This window comes from Nannospalax galili, unplaced genomic scaffold, assembly GCF_000622305.1.
Source record: "Nannospalax galili isolate Female #2095 unplaced genomic scaffold, S.galili_v1.0 scaffold126, whole genome shotgun sequence".
Classification (NCBI taxonomy): domain Eukaryota; kingdom Metazoa; phylum Chordata; class Mammalia; order Rodentia; family Spalacidae; genus Nannospalax; species Nannospalax galili.
The window spans coordinates 1,854,405-1,877,854 of NW_008355275.1; the positions used below are offsets into that span (position 1 = coordinate 1,854,405).

Below are 23,450 nucleotides of genomic sequence, written 5' to 3' on the forward strand. Positions count from 1 at the left end.
CATAGGGTAGATTTCAATGGTAATGTTTATCACCTCTACTAATTAACATGACATAAATTTTTATGCTTCCTTCTCAAATATTATTCATTTTTTTAATTTGTTGATTTTGTGTGTGTGTGTGTATATATATCACACAGAACATCCCAAACCATCTTATTCAACTATACACCCACTTCCCAGATGGCACCCTCCCATAGCTTCCCTCCCCCGACTAGAGCCCTTATACTCTGATACAGCTGCTCCTATCTGCTGTGTTGTCAGCACCCCAGCCCTTCCCCACTACTTGCCCTTCTGGTGAATCTAGTCAGCCTATCTAGAGGTCTTTGTTTTAGGAAGGTCAGCTGTTCCTCATCTAGCAGCAATCAGTTGTCAATATTCCTTTAGATAAGATTGGTGTCTGCTGTTCATTTTCCCAGTTCTGTGCTGGGTTACTGTCTGGGAGTCCCTTGGCCACCCTGGCCAACAACTCAAAAGAAGGTATCTCCTATCTGGCATTGTTGCTTGTTATGTAGCTTTTAGCTATGCATATGGACTCTTAAGAAATTATATTGGCCCCTTTAATCTTTGGTTATACTTTCCTTTTGGGTATTTAAGGCCATACAGTTGGCCCAGATAAACCAATTTATTTTTACTCTTAAGGCACTACAAGTTGTTGTTAGCCACGGAGCATGAGCTGTGGTGACAAGTCCAAACCCAAACTTCCCTGAAGGGAGATTGCAATCTGTAAATCTCCTTCAAGGACCATTCACCATTGTAAATGAAGCCCAACCTTTCTTGTTCCATTTTAGCACACTTTTGATGGATATTGGCACTTAGAAATAGAGGGAGGCAGAGCTGGGGAGATGGTTCATTGGGTAAGGTGTTTGCTGTGCAAGCCTGAGGACCTGAGTTTGGATTCCCAGCACTCACATAAAAAGCCCCGTGTAACCACACATCTGTAACCCCAACGCAGTGGGGAGCAAAACAGGACTGGACCTCTTCGGCCAGCCTAGCCAAAACAACAAGCTCTAGGTTCCATGAAAAGACTTTCTTGAAAAATAAGAACAATTGAGGAAGATGCCCAGCCTCAGCTTATATATGACCACCACAGTCGGGCACACATATGAGCAATACACACACACACACACACACACACACACACACACACACGAAGGAGGGAGGGAGGGAGGGAGGAAGGAAGGAAGGAAGGAAGGAAGGAAGGAAGGAAGGAAGGAAGGAAGAAAGAGAAAGGGAGGAAAAATTGAGGGAGGCAAGAATGAACACTCTTTCCCCTGTAGCAAGTATCTCCATTAATAAGATTGGGAATGTGTCCCGCTTGCAGTACCAGACTGGGCCAGCAGGGGTCTGCCATTTGTTGCTTTTAACCAAAAGACTCCGCGGTGATAGGTGAATGAACTTGAATGAGGAGCTAACTGGCATGGCTTGAGATAGCAGAATTCTTAGGTTTAAATGGTACATTAATTTTTGTCAGATTATAGATAGCTTGGTCCAGCCCACAGGGCATCTATTTCCCTTATCCACAATGAAATGCTTAGTTTAATCTAGTTTCTATGTTTACCCAGAAGATATATCCCTAAAGAAAGTTACCTTAACACTGGAACTTGGCCATCCAGATTTCTTTCTGGAACAAGTCACCAATTTGATCTCTGAATATGTCAGAAGTACCAAAGATGATATGAGAAAAGACAGTGTCAAAAAGTGAGCTAAATGGCTCTAATTTAAGAACTCCACTAAAAAGAAAAACATGAGTTTCATATTTAGTATTTCTACATCATTCCTCTGTGTGTGTGTGTGTATATGTGTGTGTGTCTGGGGGGCGGGGTGTCTGAGTGTATCTGGGTATGTGTGTTTGTCTCTGTGTGTATGGGGGGGGTGTCTGGGTGTGTGTGCGAATCTGTGTGTGTTTTTGTGTGTAGGGCCAGGACAATGCCAGATCGTCCTTAATTGCTACTTTATTTTCTGGAGACAGAGTCTCTCACTGGACTTGGAACTCAAGGATTCAGCTAGACTGGTCAGTTGGCAAGTCCCAGGGACCCTCCTATCTCCTCCTCCCCAGAGCTGGGACTGCAGGTGTATACCACCACACTGGCTTTAAAAAAAAAAAAAAAAAAAAAAACATGGATTCTGGGGCTCAAACTCAGGTCTTTATGCTTGCACAGCAAGCATTTTACCCACTGAGCTTTCTATCCCCTCTAGGTCATTCTTAAAATGGTTTTCAAACTCTGTATTCAATCCTTTCTTTCCACTCCCCTGGAATATATTTTTGTTGTGAATGATTATTAGTTACAATTACTACTAAACACCTAACTGCTGTGCTTTCCAGTTTTAAAAGTCCTTTCCTACACATTACCTCATGGAGTCCATTTTATTAAAAGTAATGTATTAGTCTCATTTTATGGCCAATGAAACTGAGCCTCAGACAAGTGAAGAGAGTTGTCTGAAGTCCCACAGCTAATAGTAGCAAAGCTGGCAATTTTCCATGTCAATGAGACAATTAAAATCCATAGGTATTAGAAGATTTTAACATGTGCAAACATTTATATAAGGCAGACTCATGAGTTGTACTTTTCAGCAATTAGCCTGATTTTACTTATTAGCATCTATTTATAACTTGTTGCCACGCTAGGGTAATGCTGTCATCGCTTTAAATTATGGAGTGCATGGTTTTTGCCAAGTGCACATCTCTTCTCTACACACAACCCCGCTCTCTGTTGTGCTCTTTGGTGAAAAAGCAGAAACTGGCAAGAATCCAATCTGCCCACATTCAGAAACTCCACATCTTCTGTCACAATGAGAAAACCAAATTTTGTTTATTATCACAACTTGAACAGAGAGGTATCACCTTCTAGATGAACAGAGGAGGACAGGAGGCTAGCTTACCTAGGCTTACTGTAAAACACTGAAGCTGAGGTTTCTACACAGGTAGCCTGGCCCCAACCAGATTCACAATTGCTATGGACACCATGTGCAGAGACAGCCCCCCCTCTCCCCAAGCTGTCACAGATGTCAGAATCTATGCCTTCTTTATAACAATCCATGCCAGCTATGAGTACTAAATGGAACAGGAGCTTGGCATTACACCTGAAGAATAAGAGATTCATGTTACAGGTTTTTTAAAAAGTCAAATGCAATATTAATTCACACAAACTTTATAGACACCTCTGATTTTGATACCTGCTGCCTTGAGCTGTTCCCATTGTCTCTCCTCTCCATTTTATTAGATGTTTAATAGCTCCAGACATGATGAAGGAGAGGCACTGTGAGCCCAGCTCTCTGTGGCCACCTGTACACCAGAGCTGGCAGTGATGATCTGCCCAAGCCTCAGTGTTCGTTCCCGCTGGCTGAGCATTTTTCAAACCATCTCTAAATCAGGCTTCTAGCTGTCTCTTTTCTCTTGAACCTAGGTAATCTAGCCAGGCCTCCTAGCTTCAGAGACTGACCTGGTAGGCCTCAGGGAAGGCTCCCTTTAGTCATGAGTGGTTCAGAAAGAAGCGTGGAACTTGTGAGGGCTTCTAGAAAATTTTCTCATATCTACAAAAACTGTTGACCAGACCCAGTCTTTGTACTTTCCCTAAATAGTACCTGCCTTTGACTTTGTGACCTAAGGAAGAAGCTAATGTAGAGCTACAAAGGAAAGCATAGTGCTACCTGTGCCTACAGCTCTCAAAGTGCTCTAAGGCTCCAGTCCTCAACAGCAGCTCTACTAGAGAAGGCTTTCTAAGGCCCTTCTGTAGATGAAGAAACTGAGGCAGGTATACAAAATAAATAGCCAAGTAAATAACTAAGCCACATCTGTCTACTTCCAAAACCTGGTCTGTTCTTCATCTTGCTGAACTGAACCCTGGTCAACCCAGTGGGCTCACCCACCTGAACCTACCATCTTGTTCCCATATGCCCTACTGTCCTCAGGCAAGTTCTCTTGTTCATAATGCTTACTATAGTTTGGATCTTCTGTTGTTTTTTTTGTTTTTTTTTTTTTAAGACAGGGTCCCATATGGAGTACCAGCTGGCTTGTAACTCACTATGTAGAAAGGGCTTCCCTCCAACTCAGAGATCTGCCTACCCCTGCCTTCGAAGTGCTGGGATTAAAGATGTGTGCTACCAAAGCCAGTCTATAGTTTGAATCCTTTATGTCCTACAAAGATCCATGTGTTAAAAGCTGAATGCCCAGAGAAGCACAACTGGGGGTCAGTGGAGCTTTTAGGAGGTAGGACTTTATGGGAGGGCCTTAGGTCATCAGAGATGCATCCTTAAATGCTGTAGTGGGATCCTAGCCCATTTTTACTCTTTTGCCCCTGGGCATAAGATCAGTGGTTCTGATCTACTGCACATCCCCACCAAGATGTGCTGCCACACCCCAGGCCCCCAAAAAACCAGACCAACCAGGCAAGGACTACAACCTCTAATACTGCAAGCCAGAATAACCCTTTTCTCTTTATGAATTGACTGTCTCAGTTATTTGTTACAGTAATGAACAGTTAATACAAGATCCTGGACTGTTGTTCTCTACAACCTCTGAAGTCCTTTCTATTCTCCAAAACCACCTCTAGATAAATTCCAGTTCTGTCCAGGAAAGGCACTAGATCTGTAACACACACCAGACTTTCAGCTGAGCTTCTGACTTCCTCATTTGTGCCCTAGGTTTGGCAACTCCAAGTTTGTGTCTTCTTGGAAGTTTTTTTTTTTTTTTTAAACTTTTACAAAAACTTTATTGAGAATTTCATACGTGTATATAAGGGGTTTTGATCAAATCCATGCTCCCTCCCCTCCACCATTCCCCCCTCTGAAGAGGTAACCCTAAAATCTTTTAAGGATTAGATACAAGCCCCCAAATACTTTTGACATTTTTGGCCTTTGGAACAGAGTATATTGCTAACAGGCCCAAGGACATTTTGACTTTTACCCAAGAAACTGGCTACTTTTCTTTGGGGTCTTTTTACCCTAAATGCCTAGCCAATTCCTATCTCCTATTCTTATCATGCCATCCTCTGAAGGGGTTATCCAAATTGCCAATAGGGAATAGGGATGCTAGCCACTCTGGCTTCTCCCATGCTGAACAGGGACACACAGTGAGGCAATTGGAGTACCCCTTCAGTGGGTCTATCTAAAAGACTCCCAAATTGCATAACTCTTGTCTCTAAGGGGAAAAGACTGTTCTTGAATCGTGAATAGGAGATGTGAAGGAGAAGTAAAGACAAGAGTAATTAGCATTACAAGTTCTAGACAGGGAACTAGAAAAAAGAACAGGGCAATTTTCAAATGTTCATATGAGAGTCCATTGGAGTTTCTTGACAAGGACTTCCAAAGGTTGTAGTTTGTCTCAGCTTCATGTCCTCACAGTGCTCACCACAGTGCCTGGCCCATAGGGGACATTTGGTAACTATTTGTGGAATGACTGAATGGATGAATGACTTTTCTTTGAATGTGAGGACACTGCAGCTCATGAACCTCCCAACATGATAGTATCTCACAGCCAACAAGGTCTCACTCAATTTTAAATTACTTAAATGAGTCTCAGTCTCTCTCATTGTGATGGTTATTATTCATTGTCAACTTGACAAGTTCTAGAGTCACCTACAGGGCAAACCTCTCAGCATGCTGGTGAGGGATTATCTGGATTAGGTTCATTGAGATGCAAAGACCCAACCTGAATGTGGGCAGTACAATTCCTTGGGATGGGGGGTAGGGCTGGTCTGAATAAAAACTAATTGAAAAGGAGAAATTAACTGAGCACTAATTCATTGCTCTCTGCTCCAGTGTGACCAGTGGCCTCCAGCTTCTGCCACCATGACTTCCCCTCCCTCATGGACAGAACCCTGGAACTGTGAGCCAAAACAAACCCTTTGTCCCTTAAATTCCTTTTGTCAGTTGTTTTGATAGCAAAGTGACAAGTGACTAATACACATGTGTGTTTTGTTTTGATGACTGAGTGAGAATACATGTGTGTGCAGCAACTGCATCACCTTCCCTTCCTCCACACACAAAAGCTGAGACGGGTCAGGTGGTCCTCCTCACTCCTGCGTTCTAGGCTAGATCCAGCCACAGACTGGGTTGGGGATAGAGTTCTGTTAAATAATTGAAATGCACAAACACCTCATTGCACTGACAGCTTTGACCTTCTGTCTTCATCTGGTGTGTTAATAAGTTGGAAATAAAAGACACTGACGTTTGGACCCTTCTCCCTGCCTTCGATCTCACCCCCAGCCAACCTATAGTAGAAAGTCAACTATTCAAAAGACACAGAGATTGAGCAAAGTGCTTACTCCCCTCCATCACCCCTCCTTAGCTCCTGAGTTAACAGTAATAATTTGAAAGGATTCCTATATTAAGAAAGTCTACTTGAAGAGATGGTTGTTGCCCAGGGGTGTGGTACATTTACACAGTGGAGTTCTACTCAGCAGTAAAGAAGGATGAAGTTTGCAGGTAAATGGATGGAACTAGAAACTGTTGTACTAAGTGAAGTAACACAGACTCAGAAAAACAAACTGTGTTCTCCCTCATATGTGGATCCTAACACCAAATCCTTATAGTGAGTATGTATCCAGATATAACTATAGGATTGTAAGGGCCAGGGAGGAGGTGCATGGCCATATGGAAACAGAGTCCTACAAGCTCCTGGGAAACTGCTCATATGATTCTATGGCAATGGTGTCAGCATACACAAATCCCATGCAAACTCAGACAATAACCCAGCATAGAACTGGGAAAATGAACAGCAGACCTCAATCTTATCTGAAGGAATGCTGCTAGATGAAGAAGAGCTGATCTTCCTAAAACAAGGGACTCTAGACAGGCTGACTAGACTTATTGGATGGACTTGCACTGGGGAATGGCTGGGGACACTGACAACACAGCGGGCCTTAGCAGGGATGACAGAGTATATGGACTCCAATGAGGGGGGCTTTGGGAGGGTGCCAGTGGGGACAGGGATATACAGATGATTAAGATTGTTTAAGCTATTCTATATGAAATACACAAAAATTTCAATAATTTAAAAAAAAAAAAAAAAAAACACAGGCACTGGAAGCAAACAGACATGAGGTCAAATGCAGACTCCTCTACCATGTTCTATCTGGAGATGCTTAGCAGGGTCTGAGCTTCTCAGAGCCCTGATTCCCTCATGTGTAAAACTTCCTCACAAAGGCTTGGACTAAAGTCACAAATGAATGATGCTCTGGAAGCAGTAGCTCTTAAGGCCTGCACAGCCTCTGACCCCTTGCTTCTGGAATCTCATCTGGTGAACCATTTCTGTCTTCTCTGCTCTGCCCTAGCCAGAGAGAGGAACATAGCATGGTAAGCTGTCCCTACATTAGATTCCTCCTGCAAAGCTTGCTGCCTCCTATACTGTGCAGACCTAGCAATGCTCATTCACTTGCTCTCTCTCACTGTAGTGTAGCACATCAGCATGTGGGCTTTGGACACTATTTGCCGGGGTTTGAATTCCAGCACCATCTAGGATGTCTAGCTACCCCCAGTCTGCTGACTGTTCATGCTTTAGCATGACAGTCTTTTGTCCTCAACAGAGAGAGACATGTGGTCATCCACATGCTGCTCCTTCACCACCTTGATCCTGGCTGATTTGGCCTCTCTGTGCCTTTCAGCATCTGAGCAGAAACTCTAAAATCAAACCTGGTAAGTGGAATGAAAGAAAGGTGGGTTTGGGGCATACTGTCTGTCCTAGTTTGTTCTCCATTGCTGTGACAAAATACTCTGACCAATACCAACTTGGGGAGGAAAGGGTTTATTTAGCTTACATATCCCGGGTCACAGTTCATCTAGGAGCCCAAGGTAGGAACTCAGGGCAGGAACCTGGAGGCAGGAGCTGGAGCACAGGCCATGGAGGAATGCTGCTTACTGGCTTGCTCCCCTGGCCCCTGCTCAGCCTGCTTTCTTATGCAACACAGGCCCACCTGCCCAGGGGTGACACCATCCACAGTGGGCTGGCTCCTCCCACATCACTCAACAATCAAGAAGGTGCCCCGTGGACATGGCCACAGGCCAGTCCAATGAAGGCAATTCCCCAATTGAGGCTCCCTCAACCCAGGTGTGTCAAGTTGACACTAAAGCTATCCAGCACACTGTCCCAGAGATTCAGCACACTGGAGGTCTGCCCTGACTTCCTCTGCCCCACAGTCAGGTTGACCAGTCCTTCCCTGAGGAGCTGCCAGATGCCTGGTCTCAGGGGCATCTTTTCCTTGGGGTGGAGGGAGCCTTATGACTACAACACCTTCCCCTGTATTTACCTCCATTATACCCAGAAGGAAACTGAGGTCAAAGTAGGCCTTTAGGGTGGAACTGTTCTCCCTGGTGAGCAGGTGCATGCTGGAGGTGAGGAGAAGGTGAAGGGAAACAGGGTGACTGCTTCTCTTTAACAAAAACAAGGCCACTGTTATCCCCAGGAGCACATCAACAGCAGCAATGAACCTGAAAATCAGTCCTTATCACTGGCCAGGGACTTGGGGTGGGTGGCTACGGCCCTGGCTTTATCAATCCACACCAGATGGGGAGTCTTCCAGTCACCCTTCCAGACCAGCTGCCACTGGCTTCTCTCAGGGAGGAACTTGGCAGTTTGTGGAGGGTTGAGATTTCAAAATAATTTTTCAAAATATTTATTATTTAATGTGTATGAGTGTGTTGCCTGCATGTGTGTAAGTGCACCCATGTTGTGCAGTGCCCACAGAGGTCAGAAGGTGTCAGATTTCCCTGGAACTGGAGTTACAGATAGTTGTTAGCCACCTGTGGGTGCTGGGAATCGAACCCGGATCCTCTGCAAGAGCAGTCAATGGTCTTAACCACCGAGCCATCTCTTCGGCCCCTCAAAACAATTTTTTTATAGACCATATTGGTAGCTATCTTTCAGATTGAGAAAAGGAAATTCCAGCCAAGTCTGGTGGTGCAGAACTGTAATCCTAGCAACTGAGGAGGATTGCAAGTTCAAGGCCAGCATGGGTCTCAAAATGAGTTCCATGTCAACCTGGGCAATTTATTGAAATTCTGTCTCAAAATACAAAAATACAATTAAAAGGGGCTTGGGGATAGAGTTCAGTGCCAAGGTACTTTCTTAGCATGCATGAGGCCCTGGGTTCAATCCCCAGTAATCCAGGCCCAGATAGTCAAAGATGTTTTCTTTTTTTTTTCTCCAAAGGTATTTTCTTAGGACCCCACAGATATTATAAAGGTATGAATATAAGAGTAGTGGTCACCAAATCTTATCTCAAAGTTCTATCAGAAAAACAATTCTGAGCACACACCACTGACATGCATGCCTAATTTATGTATAATGATAGCCATGACTATTGTATTGCTATATTAAGTGTACGATAAAGCATGAACATAAACATTGAAAGGGAAGGTGGCCATGAATATGAATGAAGGTCCACACATGCGTCTCTCACTCCAGTAGATACTCTTGTACCATTAGGGACGTGGGCATGTTGGAGACTCAAGCCAAGTACCTGCTGAACCAAGAACACGAATAAGTGGGACTGGGAAGATGGCTCAATGAGTAGATTTCTTACAAATGAGGGCCTGGTCCCCAGAACCCATATAAAAAGTACAAAGTGGCCAGTGTGGTGGCATGCACTTGTAATCCCAGCAGTGGGGAGGTGGAGCCAGTTGGATCCCTGGGGCTCACTGGCACGCCTCAGGTCCCAGTTAGAGACCCTGTCTCTGGGGCTGGAGAGATGGCTCAGCAGTTAAGAGCACTGACTGCTCTTGCAGAGGACCTAGGTTTGATTTCCCAGCACCCACATGGCGGCTACAAACCATCCTTAACTCCAGCTCCAGGGGAATCTGAAGCCCTCTTCTGACCTTCACGGCACTGCACGACACAGGTGCACTCACATACATGCAGGCAATAAATTCATACACATAAAATAAAAATAATAAAATATTTTAAAAAGAGACCCTGTCTCAAAATATAAAGTAAATGGCTCCTGAGGAATAGCAATGGGGTAGTCCTCTGGCCTCCACACTTATACATACATATGTATGTGCACGCAAGTGCATGTACACACATGCACACACACACACACGAGTGGAGTGGACTAAGTGTAAAAGAGCCAGCAGTCAAGCAGGATAAGAAATGGCAACTGATTCTCAGCCTCAGTATTGGGGACAATCGAGAATGGTGGAGACTACAGCAAAATGAGAGCACATCTCCCATCTAACTGGAACAGCTGTCACTCAGCTTCCAAGAAGAGTTTCATGGAGGCTCAGGGAGTCCAAACATCCAATTTTTTCACAGACATCAGAGATCTAGGATTTTATGTAAAATCATGCCATCTGGGGATGTTAGTCTCTGGATTAATTCTTGAGGTCCAGGTGGGTCCAAAGTAGGTTGCAGCTCCTAAAGGGCAGCCACCAGAGTCGAAAAAAGAGTTTGACCTTTGCGCTGGGGACTCTTGGCTTTGAATGCTATTTCTGCTTTGACAAGTAATTCCAATTCTTCAAGCTCCATTCACACCAACGAAATGTAAATGATGAGTTTCCCAAAGGGTTCATGATAAGGTATGTGAGGCACTTATACAGTGCCTGACACATAGTAGGCAATTAATAGTATTGAGTTAGGGACCCACCTTGAACCCAACCCCAACTGCCAATCTTCTCTTTCCACTCTGGAAAGGCTCAAGCAGGAACTCCCCAGCCAGCACTCAGTTTTCAATCCTGCATTTTGCAAAATCCATCCCACCTCCCAGAAACAGTTTTTTCCTATCCTGGTCTCATTGCTCCAAAGGCTTCAGTCTCACAAAGCTACCTCCCACTTCCATGGTCAGGTTATAATCAGAGGGTCCCATGAGTTCCTCCTCAGTTTGTTTCTAAGAACAGCTTGCAGAAAGGCAGCTTATTAAACCACTAGTTTATTATAAAAGGATAAAGCCCCAGAACAGTCAGCTACCATCTAGATATGGAATGTTCCCCAAATACCCGTGTGTTGAGGGCTTGATTCCCAGCATGTCCCACTGATGTGAGGTGGTGGAACCCATAGAGGCAGGGCCTGGCTAGAAGTTTTCTAGTCATATTGGAGGCATGCCCTGGAAGGGGATACTGGGACCCTGGCCCCTCCTTCCTGCCTCTTTCTGCTTCCCAACTGACACCAGATAAACAGCTTTCTCTATCATCTGTTCCCACCAGGATGCACTTCTTTTCCACAGGCACAAAAACATGGGCCAATTAGCCATGGAGTGAAACCTCCAAAATGTGAGCCAAAATAAACCTTTCTTCTTTTCAAGTTGATTATCTCAAGTATTTTGTTATATCATACAAAACTAACACATAGTCAAATAAAAGAGATGTGTGTGTGCTGGGGATGTTGCTAGGTTGGATGAGTGTTTACCTAGCATGCACAAAGACCTGGGTTCAATCCCCAGCACCACATAAACTGGGTGTGGTGGTATACATCTGTAATTCCAGTAATTGGAAACAGGAGGATCAGAAGCTCAAAGTCATCCTTGAGTACATAGTAAGTTCTCAGCTGGCCTGGAATACAGGAGAGCCTGTCAGAAGGGAAGAGGAGGGGAGGGGAGGGGAGGGGAGGGGAGAGAAGGGAAAACAGAAAAGGAAAAAGAGAGGAAAAAAGGAAGGGAAGAGGAAGATAGAGATATGTATAGCTAGAGGGAAGTTTCCCATCTGCTCTCAGAGGATTCAGTGGAGTAAAATGACAGAAGCAAATTCATTGGCAAAAAGACAGAAATTGATTACTTGCTTGGAGGCAATCACATAGTGTGAATAGTGTACCTGCCCAGCACATGCCCCATTTTCTGTAGGGGAGGGAGAAGTCGGGGAATGTCAGGGGAATAGTAAATAATTTTTAGGGGCACCCAAAGGGCTTAGAGATCATAAACCTTACAACAGCTTGTACGTTATTCTCTAAGGAACTGAGATAGAGAACAGCACTGTGTGACCAAAGTTTGTCCAGATGTGTCGACAGATCGGTCTTTCTATAGTTTTATTTCAATAAGAAGACTGAAGGACTCTGTGTTCTTGTTTGGGGCAATCCAGGAAGATAGAGGGACTTGGTAGAAAGCTTTTCCAGCACTGGGATTGGGAGAAACTAGGGAGGAATTGGGGCCTGAATTCCCAGACTTTTTTGAAGGACTTTTCATTTCTGTTAGATCCGACAGTCCAGCATACCCAAAAGAATTTGCTTTGTATTGGAAGCACATTCTCTGAGTCCCCAGAGGTGGTAGGTGGCAGAGCATGGGGGTGGTGTAGAGTCAGCATGGAGCTTCTGAGGCCTCTCCAGGCACACCACCCCCAGGCTAGTCCACATAACCACCTCCATGAATGCTCTATGAACCTTTTTTTAAAATTAAAATATTTTATTATTATTTTATGTGTATGAGTGTATTACCTGCATGTAGGTAAGTGCACCTGTGTTATGCCCATGGAGGTCAGAAGAGGGTGTCGCATTCCCCTGGAACTGAAGTTTCGGTTGTTAGCTCCTGTGTGAGTGATGTGAATTGAACCTGGGTCCTCTGCAAGAGCAGCCAATGCTCTTAAACACTGAGCCATCTCTCCAGCCCTGAACCTTGTTTTTGGAGGCTTCATTGCATAGGTGTGACTGATTAATCCTTGACTGTTATTAGTCAGGTTAATCTCCAGCCTCTCTCTCCTCTTTCCAAGGGTAAAGTTGGTGGTTGTTTGTCTGGCAGCCAGTCCCCTTTCTTAGAGGCATTCCAAAAGTCACCATATTAGCGTGGACTTAGGGATGGCTGGATAGGATTATTGCCCTCCCTCACCTTTATCACCCTGTCACTTCAGAAATCTAAAAGTTTTAGGGAGCTCTGTGCTGAGAACAGGGACAACCAAATCTGTATTTCATACTGTAAATCACATCACCACACCATCCCCTTTCCCCACTTTGTGCCCTGAGGTCTGGTCTCTTTGGACTGCATCAGTGGAGCCCTTCCCCTCTGGGTATCACTGGGCACACAAATGAGATGCACCAACAGGTGATTGGCAGGTAGAAGGAAAGAGACAGGAGTGTTTATTCCTCCAGACCACTCTAGAGTGACAGAGCCCTACTTGTGGCAGTGGCCAGCAGTCACACTCTGATGTGGAAGGCCATAGCTCCTATCAGACAGCCGCAGCCACAGCTCCAAGGCCAGAGCCCAATCAGCCACATCCAGGCCCAGGTAGGTCTTCAGTTCCTTCCTTCCTTCCTTCCTTCCTTCCTTCCTTCCTTCCTTCCTTCCTTCCTTCCTCCCTCCCTCCCTCCCTCCCTCCCTCCCTTCTGTTTGCTTTTTGTTGTTTTGAGTTTCATGTGTAAAGGTTTTTTAAAGGGATCTGCTTTCTCCTTTCTGATTAAGAAAACAGCTCTCCCATATTATCATCCGATCCCCCAAAGACTTCCTCACCCCTTATTGGTTTCCCTTAACTCTGCCACATTTTTGTGAACGGTCCCCTTATGAAGCCCTCCTGGATTGCTCTCGCTGTTGTGGGATTCTGACTGTGACACACAGGCAGCATATGCTTTTCACCTTTCAGCCTTGGGTAGAGAAACCACTAGAGCAGTGTAATTAGAATTCATTTGAGATCATCAGCTTCTCTGCCTTACCCTCAGGCTGCCAGAAAATCCAGTCATCCAATATATTCCTCAGTGCCTGAAAGCCCCAGTCCACTGAGGCATAAGTACACTGATGGGAAATGTGTTTAGTCACAAATGATTGTCATACACCTGTGATGGGCCAGGTTCTGAAGATCCAGCTGAGGTTAAGCAAGCAATACTTGTGTATTCATGGGTTTACAGTCCTGTGGGATTATGTGGGGACTGCTCCAGATAGATACCCTCTTTGCGAACCATCATGAAACCAGCTGACTGGCTAGTACTTTCATGGCTATGGGGATGCAGGAGTGCACACTTGGAACTATAGGAGTCGATATTTATGTTTGTAGCCAGCAGTGTGGGTCAGCTAACCTAACTCCAATCCAGTTACTATCCACCTGCAGTCAAGTGGCCAGGTGGTACAGTTCTGGCTAATGTCACACAAGCTTAAACCTTGGGAGCCCTCTCTTCCTTTGTTCATTGAGACAGACTCTGCTGGTATAAACCGGCAATGTCGTTTTGCTCTTGCCTTTTCCTGCTTGGAACAAAGGGGTGGCGCTTGGACACCATGGTGTGGTCATGAGACAACAAGCCAATGCCATTAAATGAGGCAAAGAAGAATGACAGAAAGGGCTTCTGATGTCACTCAGCTGCCATATCAGCCCTGGACTGAGCAAATCTAGATTTGTACAAGATCACTAAGACTTCAAGTTATAGATAAAGAGTTGGCCCATTATATACACTGAGCAAAATTTACATCTGAAGAAGCCTTTCAAGATTGTCTGGTTCAACTAAGGCACAGAGTGGGAAGAAACTTGTTTCAAAGTCACATAGCTCAACATAATTCTCATCTCCCAGTCAATGGTAGGCCAAGCTTATAAATTCCTATAACCTGTGCAGAGATTTGTGAGCTATGTGTATGCTTCAACTGTCTGCTAGTCTGTAGGCCTTTTGAATACAAAAAAGGGTATCTGAGTCCTCCTTGAATTCCTATAAAAACAGTGCTCATGCAGTTGTCCTATTCTGCAGTAGCAAGTGTGGCCTGGTTAACTATGTACTGGGATCTTTAAGAACAGCAAAAAAGGCACCTAATGTGCATCCAAAAGCCATTTATGAGAAAAATGCAGCTCTCTTGTCTCTTTCCTGTCTCATAGCATGAAGTTTTTGTGGCTACTGTTAACTCCATCTCTAAAATTACATTCTTGTGAAGGTCACATCTCCAAAAGCACTTCTGATAGGAGGCAGAGGATCTGGCTCTGTCATTTCCCTACATGATTACTTCTCCTCTCCTCATCCACATCCACCCACAGTGCACACATGCACGCATGCACACACACACACACACACACACACACACCCCTGAGATTTTACCATTAGTAATTAATTGCTTTGGGAAGCAATTACTTTCTCCCTGGGAATGCTTAAGAGAAGTAAAAGCCAGAAGAAGAGGATCTCTGGGACCCTCATCATAGATCCTTTAGTTTTGTTTAGCAATTGCAATGGATGGAATGTTTATGCACCCCCAAATTCATATTACCATCCTAGCCCCTGATACGCTGGAATGCAAAGGTAAGGCTCTAGTGAGTGGTTAAGTCAGAAGAGTGGAGCCCTCATGAGTGTGATTAGTGTCCTCTCAGAAGAGACCTTGGAGAGCTCCCTCACCACCCCTGCCATGTAAGGACACAGCAACAACGCGGCCATGTGTGATCTGGAAAGTGAGCCTTCATCAGACATGAAATCGAGTCCTGGTGGCAGGATCTAGGGGTACAGTCTCCACAAGTATTGCTGACACCTCTGTTTGGTCCCGTTGATGCACTTGAAGGACAGCATCTATTTGAATCCTCACAACAATCATTCAAGAAGGTCTGTCCCTTTATTAACAAGGAAACCAATGCTCAGAGGCACCCCACTTTTAACACTCAATGCCTTTTAGCACTCCAAGCTAAAAGGTGGCAGGACTTGAACCCAGGTCAGGCTTACTCCAAATCCTGTGGTCTCCCTAAAACTAACCAAAAAACAATAAGCTTTACAAATTCAACTCTCTCCTACTGTATTGGATTTTTCGGGTCTCTGGAACTTGAACTTCCCTGTCAGTTCAGTCTCATTCATCAGACAACCTTTGCTGATCACCCCCCAGGTGCCAAGAACAGTGCTTCACCTGGTGGCTTTCAGAGAATGCTGAGTAGACGGTAGTGATGACATCATTTATGTGGAGGAAAAGCAGCTCCCAAGCCCTGTCTCTCAATTTTAATTTCTTTTTCACTGTTGAATGAATTATAATTCGAAGGGCTGATAGAGGGCCTTCTTTTGGTGAGCAGAGCCAATCAATATATGTCACTTTAAATTCCCCTCCCTGCCTTTCTCTTAGCCTGACAGGTTGGAGGAAATGCAAGTGTTTGCAGCCTGAGATTACCAGGCTAGATTTCTTAATGGAGCCATTTTCCCCCTTATACTGTTTCTGAAAGACAGGCAGCCTGGGGCAGTCTCAGTGGCTGTTTCCCTAGATAGAAAAGACCCCCTCCAGGACTTTCTGGCTGCCTGTCATGGGCCACCGGAAATAGCCTTGCTGGGCTCACTGCAAGAGGCCACTGCTCCAACTGGCCCCTAGGCCCATCCCTGACAGCTGCCATAGTATTGATCAGACACAAAAGCAGATTCCAAAGCAGTAGGCACTTACTCTAGGACACACATATCCATATGCTTCAGCTCCATAATCTTAGAAGGGGCTATTTCTGCCTTGAGTGTGAGCAGCTGCTGGTCTGTCTCTGTAGAGCCTCACTTTTCTGCTGAGTTCCCATAAGCTGCAGGTGCCAGAGGGCTGGTGCCTGCCCCTTCTGCTCTCCACATGCCCTCTGTCCTCTTTGCCCTTTCCATTCCTTGTCAAAACAAATTCTCTCTTGCCTCTCCTCCCCACCTTACAGGGATAAGGAAAACCCTCTCTCCACTCCTCCTCTTTCCCACCCGGTCTCCCTGAAGTTCCCCTCAGAAAGCCTGGATCCAGGACTTCTTGGAAATATGAGAGGACTTTTTCCCATCCCCTGCTAGATGCCTGTCAGTCAATCAGATCCCCCTAGATGTTTCTCTAAGGAAGGAACAAATGTCCCCTTGTCCCCCACCTGGCCAAGTAAGAGTAGATGACAGGAACGCAGGGCCCATGACAATAAGTCCATAAATCTGCCCTGCTAGGTGTCCCTTTCCTGAGATCCAGGAAGAACAGGCCTGTCTGGTGGCCTGGCCGTGGATTTAGAGCATGACCTTTGAGGCACTGATGTTTCAGGACTTGCCAGTTTCCTCATTTGTCAGTCGAATGAGAAACACCGTCTGCCTCGCAGGTGTGTAATGAAGATCAAATGAAATACTAGAAGGAAAGTGTTCCAAAAGGTCAAGAGTCCTGCACAATGAATCACCAGGTCCACAGAAGTCTCGTTTATTCATTTCTTTCCTATCTGGCTTCCTCTTTAGCTCTGTCCTGCTCTAGCTATCAGCACCACTGGTACCCTATACATACTGTCTTGGTCTCCCTACATTCACTCCTTCCTATCCTCAGTCCCCTCTACACACTAATGCCCAGTAATCTCTCCAAAACCCACTATTCCACAAGGCACATCCCCTTATAAAAACTCTAACCATTCCCTTTTGCCAAGACAAAAACAAAGGTCAGCCTGGTGGCAGTAGGCAGAATTCTAAGAATGATCCAGTGATGTATGTTCTGTGCAACCTGCTCCCCATGCAGTGTGGGACTTGTTAGCAGGCTGAGATGTCATCATGTCACATGCTATACAACAAAAAGAAGACTGTAGGGTGGGATTAATTTAATCAAGAGAGACCTTTAAAGGTAGGAAGTCTTGTTCAGTGACTAGCAAAAGAGGAATTTACAAATCAGGAGCATGAGGTGAATTTAATAACAGGCAGCAAAGAAACAGGACCTTTAGTCCTAGAACCACAAGGAAAGAATCTGACCCACAACAGAATGAGTTTGGAAACTGGATCTTTTTCTACAGTCTCTAGTTAAGAGCCTGGTCCAGGCTCAGCAGTTAAGAGTACTGGCTACTGTTGCAAAGGACCAGGATTTCATTCTCAGCACCCACAAGGAAGCTAACCACCATCTATAACTTCAGTTCCAGGTGATCCAGTTTCCTCTCTGGCCTCCAAGGGCATTGCACACACATAGTACACTTTCATACATGCAGGCAAAACGCTCATACATATGAAATAAAAATAAATAAAAATAAACAAATAAATGGAAAATAAAAAATAAACAAATAAATCACCTCGATTTTAGATGTGAGACCCTCAAGAACCTACCAGAACTACAGGACAATGATAAAAGTGGGTGTTATTTTAAACTGATAAATCTGTAATAATTTGTTGCACAGCAAATATGAAATTAATACAACATATGGTACAAGACCTTGAGCATTTGAATTCAGGCTTCTACCCCAATTCACTTCTGAAACACAGGCTCTGAAAAGATTTTGGAGTTCTAATCCAGATTCAGCTACTTGTTAGAAAACTGCACAGCATCTATGTTTTTCTATTACCTCATCTATATATGGAGGATAATTCTAGAACCTTCCTCATGAGATTATTTGGGAAGACTAAGTGATATGATACAGTAATAACAGTTTTAGATACTGGACTGAACATATTATTGCTATAACATTCAACACAAATTATCTATAATATTTTGACTTTTTCTTTTATTGTAATCTTTGAAGATTTTCAAGTTAATTGGGTTTATTTGTTAATCTAAATCATTTTCTTGGCTTAGATTAACCTCTTGCCAGTTATGCTGTTTGCCTGCTACTGTCCCTTTCAAATGCCACCCACCCCCCCAGCCCTGCTCAGATTCCTGCCCTCTCACAAACCTTTCCCTTCAGTGTTGGAGAATGGTGTAAATGCTTAGACTATCTTACACCTAATGAATTAAAATTATGTTTTTTTCTTATCAGAGTAATGTCTGCTTGTTAGAGATATCTGGGAAAATGCCCAAAAGCCCAAGGCAGAAAACAAGTTAATATTTTCACAGTTGCTAATCTTTTGGTATATTTCTTTCCAGTCTCCTTATTTTTGTCATTTGTACCTATGTAAATATATATGTAAGTATTGCCTTTCTGAGAATAAACCTTGTTCACAGGCTGCCCCAGACATCCATATCCCGAAAAGGGACTAGGACATAGTCATACAGTAATTCAAACAGAGAGAGCCTGGTCCAGGCTCAGCAGTGTGATGCTCAGCTCTAGCCATGCGAAGAGGAATTATACAAGAAACTGCAGTATTGAGACATGGAGCTCAAATCCAGATTCAACTGCTTGTTGGCAAATTGCACAGCATCTATTTTTTTTTTTTTTTTTTTTTTTTTTTGGTCCTTTTGGGACAGGGTCTCCCTGTAGCCCCAGCTGTCCTGGAACTGGCTATGTAGACCAGGTTGGCCTCAAACTCACAGAGATCCGCCTGCCTCTGGGATTAAAGGTGTGGGCTACCACACCCGGCTACACAGCATCTATTTTAACTAGTCTTCCTATATTAGTTTGCTGGTGGTGTTATAACAGATTATCATAATTTGTACCTTGAAAGAACAGATTTATCCTCTTACCACTCTCGTGGTCTGAAATAGTTCTCAGGGAGCTCAGATCCTATTGTGCTTTGAATGTGAAATGTTCCCCATAGCTTCATGTATTTGAACCCTTGGTCCCCAGGTGGTGGCACAGTTTAGGAATGTTGTGGAACCTTTAGGAGGTAGAGCCTTGCTGGAGGAAGTAGGTGTCTGGGTGCAGGCCCTACTTCCTTTTCACTCTCTGCTTCCTGACTCTGGATGCAATGTAAACAGCCAGCCTCCTGCTCCTGCTGCCACACATTCCCCACATGATAGAATGTATCCCCTCTAACTGTGAGCCATAGTAAACTTCCTCCAGTTGCTTCTTGTCAGGCATTTTGCTAGAGCAACAAGAAAAGTAAGTGATACAGGTATTGTTAGAGGTCCTCCTACAGCCTCTAGGGAAGAACATTCTTTCTTCTCCCAATTCCCAGAGGCTGTCTATAGTCCTTGGCTCATGGCTGCTGCTCCAGCCTCTGCCCCCATCATCATATGGTCTCCTCCTAGTTTTGACTCCTGCCTCCCTCTTACAGGGCCCCTTGTGCCTACATTAGACCACCTGGATGGACTCCTAATCATAGCATCATCATGCTCCAATCAGTGAGCTTGGTGTCACAGGGCCTGAAGCAGGACCATTGAGCTGCCTTGCAGTGGAGCAGAGAGGAACCATGGAAGCTGCTGTGAGGAGCCACAGTGTTGGGAGGGAGCCCAAGAACAGGAAGCTGCTTGGAAAGCAGGTCTCAAAATAAAGTGACTGGAGCAACACCTGACATTTATTGAGTTATCCATGTGCCAGGAGCTATACTGGGCCCTCTTTTAAAATAGTTGCTAGGAAAAACAACATTGAAATAGCCACAGAATCTAAGATAAAATTGCCCAAACTCTACTCACCTAATTAAATCCATATTTTAATTTTTCCACATTCCTATATCACTTTTTCATATTCATTATAATACAAGTATAACTTAGAATGCTAATTTCCACATTTCCATTTTAATTTTTACTATATTTATATTTCCATTTTCGGAAAGTAGCAGTTTATCACCTTCCTTTTTATCTTTCTCTTCTTCCACACTATACCCAGTAGGAACAGTCTGAGACCATCTCTCTATGTATTTACTTATGTTTCCTTAAAGTAAGAGGGAGCTGGAGAGATGGGTCAGTGGTTAAGAGCACTGGCTGCTCTTGCAAAAGATCCAGGTTTGGTTCTCAGCACCCACATGGCAGATAACAACTCTGTAGCTTTAGTTCCAGGGGATACAATGCTCTCTTCTGGCCTCTGAAGGCATTGTGTGACGTGCTCTTTCTGAAGGCAAAACATTCATACATGTAATAAAAATAAATAAATCCAAAAAATGTTTTAAAAAAATCAGTAACGGTAAGGGGACGGAGAGATTGCTCAGTGGTTAAGAGCATGTACTGCTCTTCCAGAGGACCAATCTGAATTCAGTTCCAGCACCCATGTCAGGCTGCTCACAAATGCCTATAAGCTCCAGCTCCAGGGGATCCAACACATTCTTCTGGCCTCTGTGGGCACTGCACTTACATGAACAAACCCACACACAGGCACACATATGTACATCATTTTCACAAAATATTATAATAAAATATTTTTTAAAAGGAATTATCATTTGAAAGAAATCTTAATAGTAAACCTTTACTTGGTGACAGGCTCAGGATGGGCTTGTTTCCACCGTATTCACTGTATCAATTCCTATCACTTGCTTTATGCCCATCAGAACCTTATGAGGGAAGCACTGCTGTCACACTCAACTTACAATGGTAGAGGACATCGCACAGTAAAATAGCAAATGTACTAGAGAGCACTTGGTTTTATCACAGAGCCACTTTCTAAGTAATCCATGCATCTATGAAGTCATTTGCCCATGACCAGACCATAAAAGTAGTCACCCCACCTCCAAGGTCCTACCTCTTAGATACTGCCATGGAACTGAGATCCAATCACCTCCCAAAGGCCCTACCTCCTAACACTGCAATGCAGACCAAGTCATTCAAACTAAACTCTCTTACCAGAGAACTCATTTGCTGCACCCTGGGAAACCCACGTTAGACTTTATATCAGAGCCTGTCATTTAATAAGTAAATCACCAGAAAAGGATAGCATCTTGGTGGGGGGGAAGATGAGGAAAATATGAAGGATAAATGAGGAAAAAGATGATGCAGATGCAAATTGGAAAGATAAGGTGTTCTTAACATGCCTTGTGAAAGAGAAAGCATTTAAAGAAATATTTACAATAGTTAGATATGTAGAAAAATATATATGAAAATCTCTTCAAGTAACAAAGGCAAGGAAACACCCACACAAACAAAACTCCCTGACTACCTTAAGGCTAAAGGTTTGTTTTTCTTGTGTAACAAGAAATCCAGAGGCAGGCAGCTGCTGGTTCACCAGCTTGGCAACACCAAGTTCAGTGCCTCTGGAAGCTGCTGGGTCAAAAGGAAGATGCATTAGTAATTTTTCTAGATGTGCCCACAGTTCCTGACACAGGGGTCAGACCATTTTTCATCCTTTGAGATACAGTTTATATCATAGACTAAACATTAATATTCCTAATGGATGAAGGGCTTCTGAAAATTAAGAAAGCCACCAACCACCTCAAATGGTCAGAATATATGAATAGCTCACAAGAAGGAAGTATAAGAGGGTTGTTAAATTATATGGTAAGAAGGTCAGCTTCCTCAGAATATGAGAAATGCAAGTAGAAGTTAAACTGAATTATCATTCCTTTCCTGTCAGACTGGCAAATATCCAAAGCTGGCTAACATGCTGTGTTGATAAGACTGAGACTCAGTCTATCACAAGGTGCTAATGGAGATGCAGAGGGATGCCACCTATATAAGAGGGATTTGGAGCATATAGCAAAATCACAAGCTCATTTATCTTTTAGCACAACAGTCCCATGTCTATGAATCTCTCAAAAATAAACTGGCAGAAAATCAGAATAACTTATGTATAAGACACTGATCACCAATAATCATAACTGGCAGAATATAAACATCCAAAACTTCCATCAGTAGGAGATTGGTAGAATACATTATGGTTTATCCATGCAACAGAGAATTTTTTAGCTATAAAAAAGAATATACTTATATAAAATAATTCCCAAGGTATGTTGTTTAATAAGAAAAACAAGGTAGAGAAAAGTTTGCTATTGTGTAAGAAAGGAGGGTGTTCTAGTTGCCTTTCTGTTGCTGTAATAAAACACTCTAAAAGCAACTTGGGGGTTGAAAGAATTTGTTCGGCTTACAGTTCCAGGTCACAGTTCACCATTGAGAGGAATCAGGGCAAGAACTCTAGCATGAGCTTGAGGCAGAAACTATGGAAGAGCATTGCTTGCTAGCTTGTTCTCTGGCTCCCTCTAGGGCCCATATGCAGCTGGCTTCCTTTTATAGCCCAGGAGGGAATGTTACCACCCACAATGTTCCAGGCCCTCCTATATATATCAGTCAAGACAATCCCTCACAGACATGCCAACAGGCTGACCTGATAAAGTAAATCACTCTATCGAGACTATTTATTCAGGTGATTCTAGGCTGTGTCAAGTTGACAGTTAATGCTAACTAGGACCAAGGGTATCTGAATGTGTAAATATATTTGCTTATGTTACTGAAAGGTAGTAACAGCAGAATTAACCAAACACAATAAAAATGTGTGTGGTTATGTGTTTGGAAAACCTCTCCATAAGGAGAGGGAAGGACCAGGGTAGAGGGCCAGGGTTGTACCCTAGACTTAGCCCAAAATAATTTTGACTTTGGATCCATGTAAATGCTTCAAATCAAAAATGAAATGAAAACAAGAAGGAAATTTATAGAAGTTTTAAAAACAAGGAGAAATGATAATACTCATTTATTAGATTAGTAATTTAGGTACATGAAGAAGAGTTTTTGTGGACTTTATTTTAACAGCATATTCTTAATAGGATATATATCCTAAGTATTAAAAAGGTCATGAAGAAATCTTAAACTGCAGTCAATGGCATATGAATGAGGACAGACTGGGTGATGTTATGTTGTAGTAACAGATAAAGTCATAGTGCCCTTCATAGCCTCAGGCTGCCACTTTATCATATGTGGCCTCCAGCTTCACTACATACCATCCTCCCTCTGTGACCCAAGCCACAGGAAGAGCATCTGTCTGGGATGTTTTAAAGCCAGTCACTGAGGCAGAGAGAAAAGATACTCAGGCTATTAAACCTTCTTCCCGGAAATGGCCAGCATCATTCTTAATGCACTCCTATTTTATTGGCCGAAGAAAGTCACACAGTCTGAGTTCAAAAGGGCAGGGTG

General features: G+C 43.7%; 1 protein-coding gene across 1 annotated transcript in view; it reads left to right on the top strand.

Moving 5' to 3' along the window:
* Positions 1–23,450, top strand: part of Trim44 (tripartite motif containing 44) — a 154,765-nt gene that overhangs the window by 125,698 nt on the left and 5,617 nt on the right. The window lies entirely within an intron of this gene.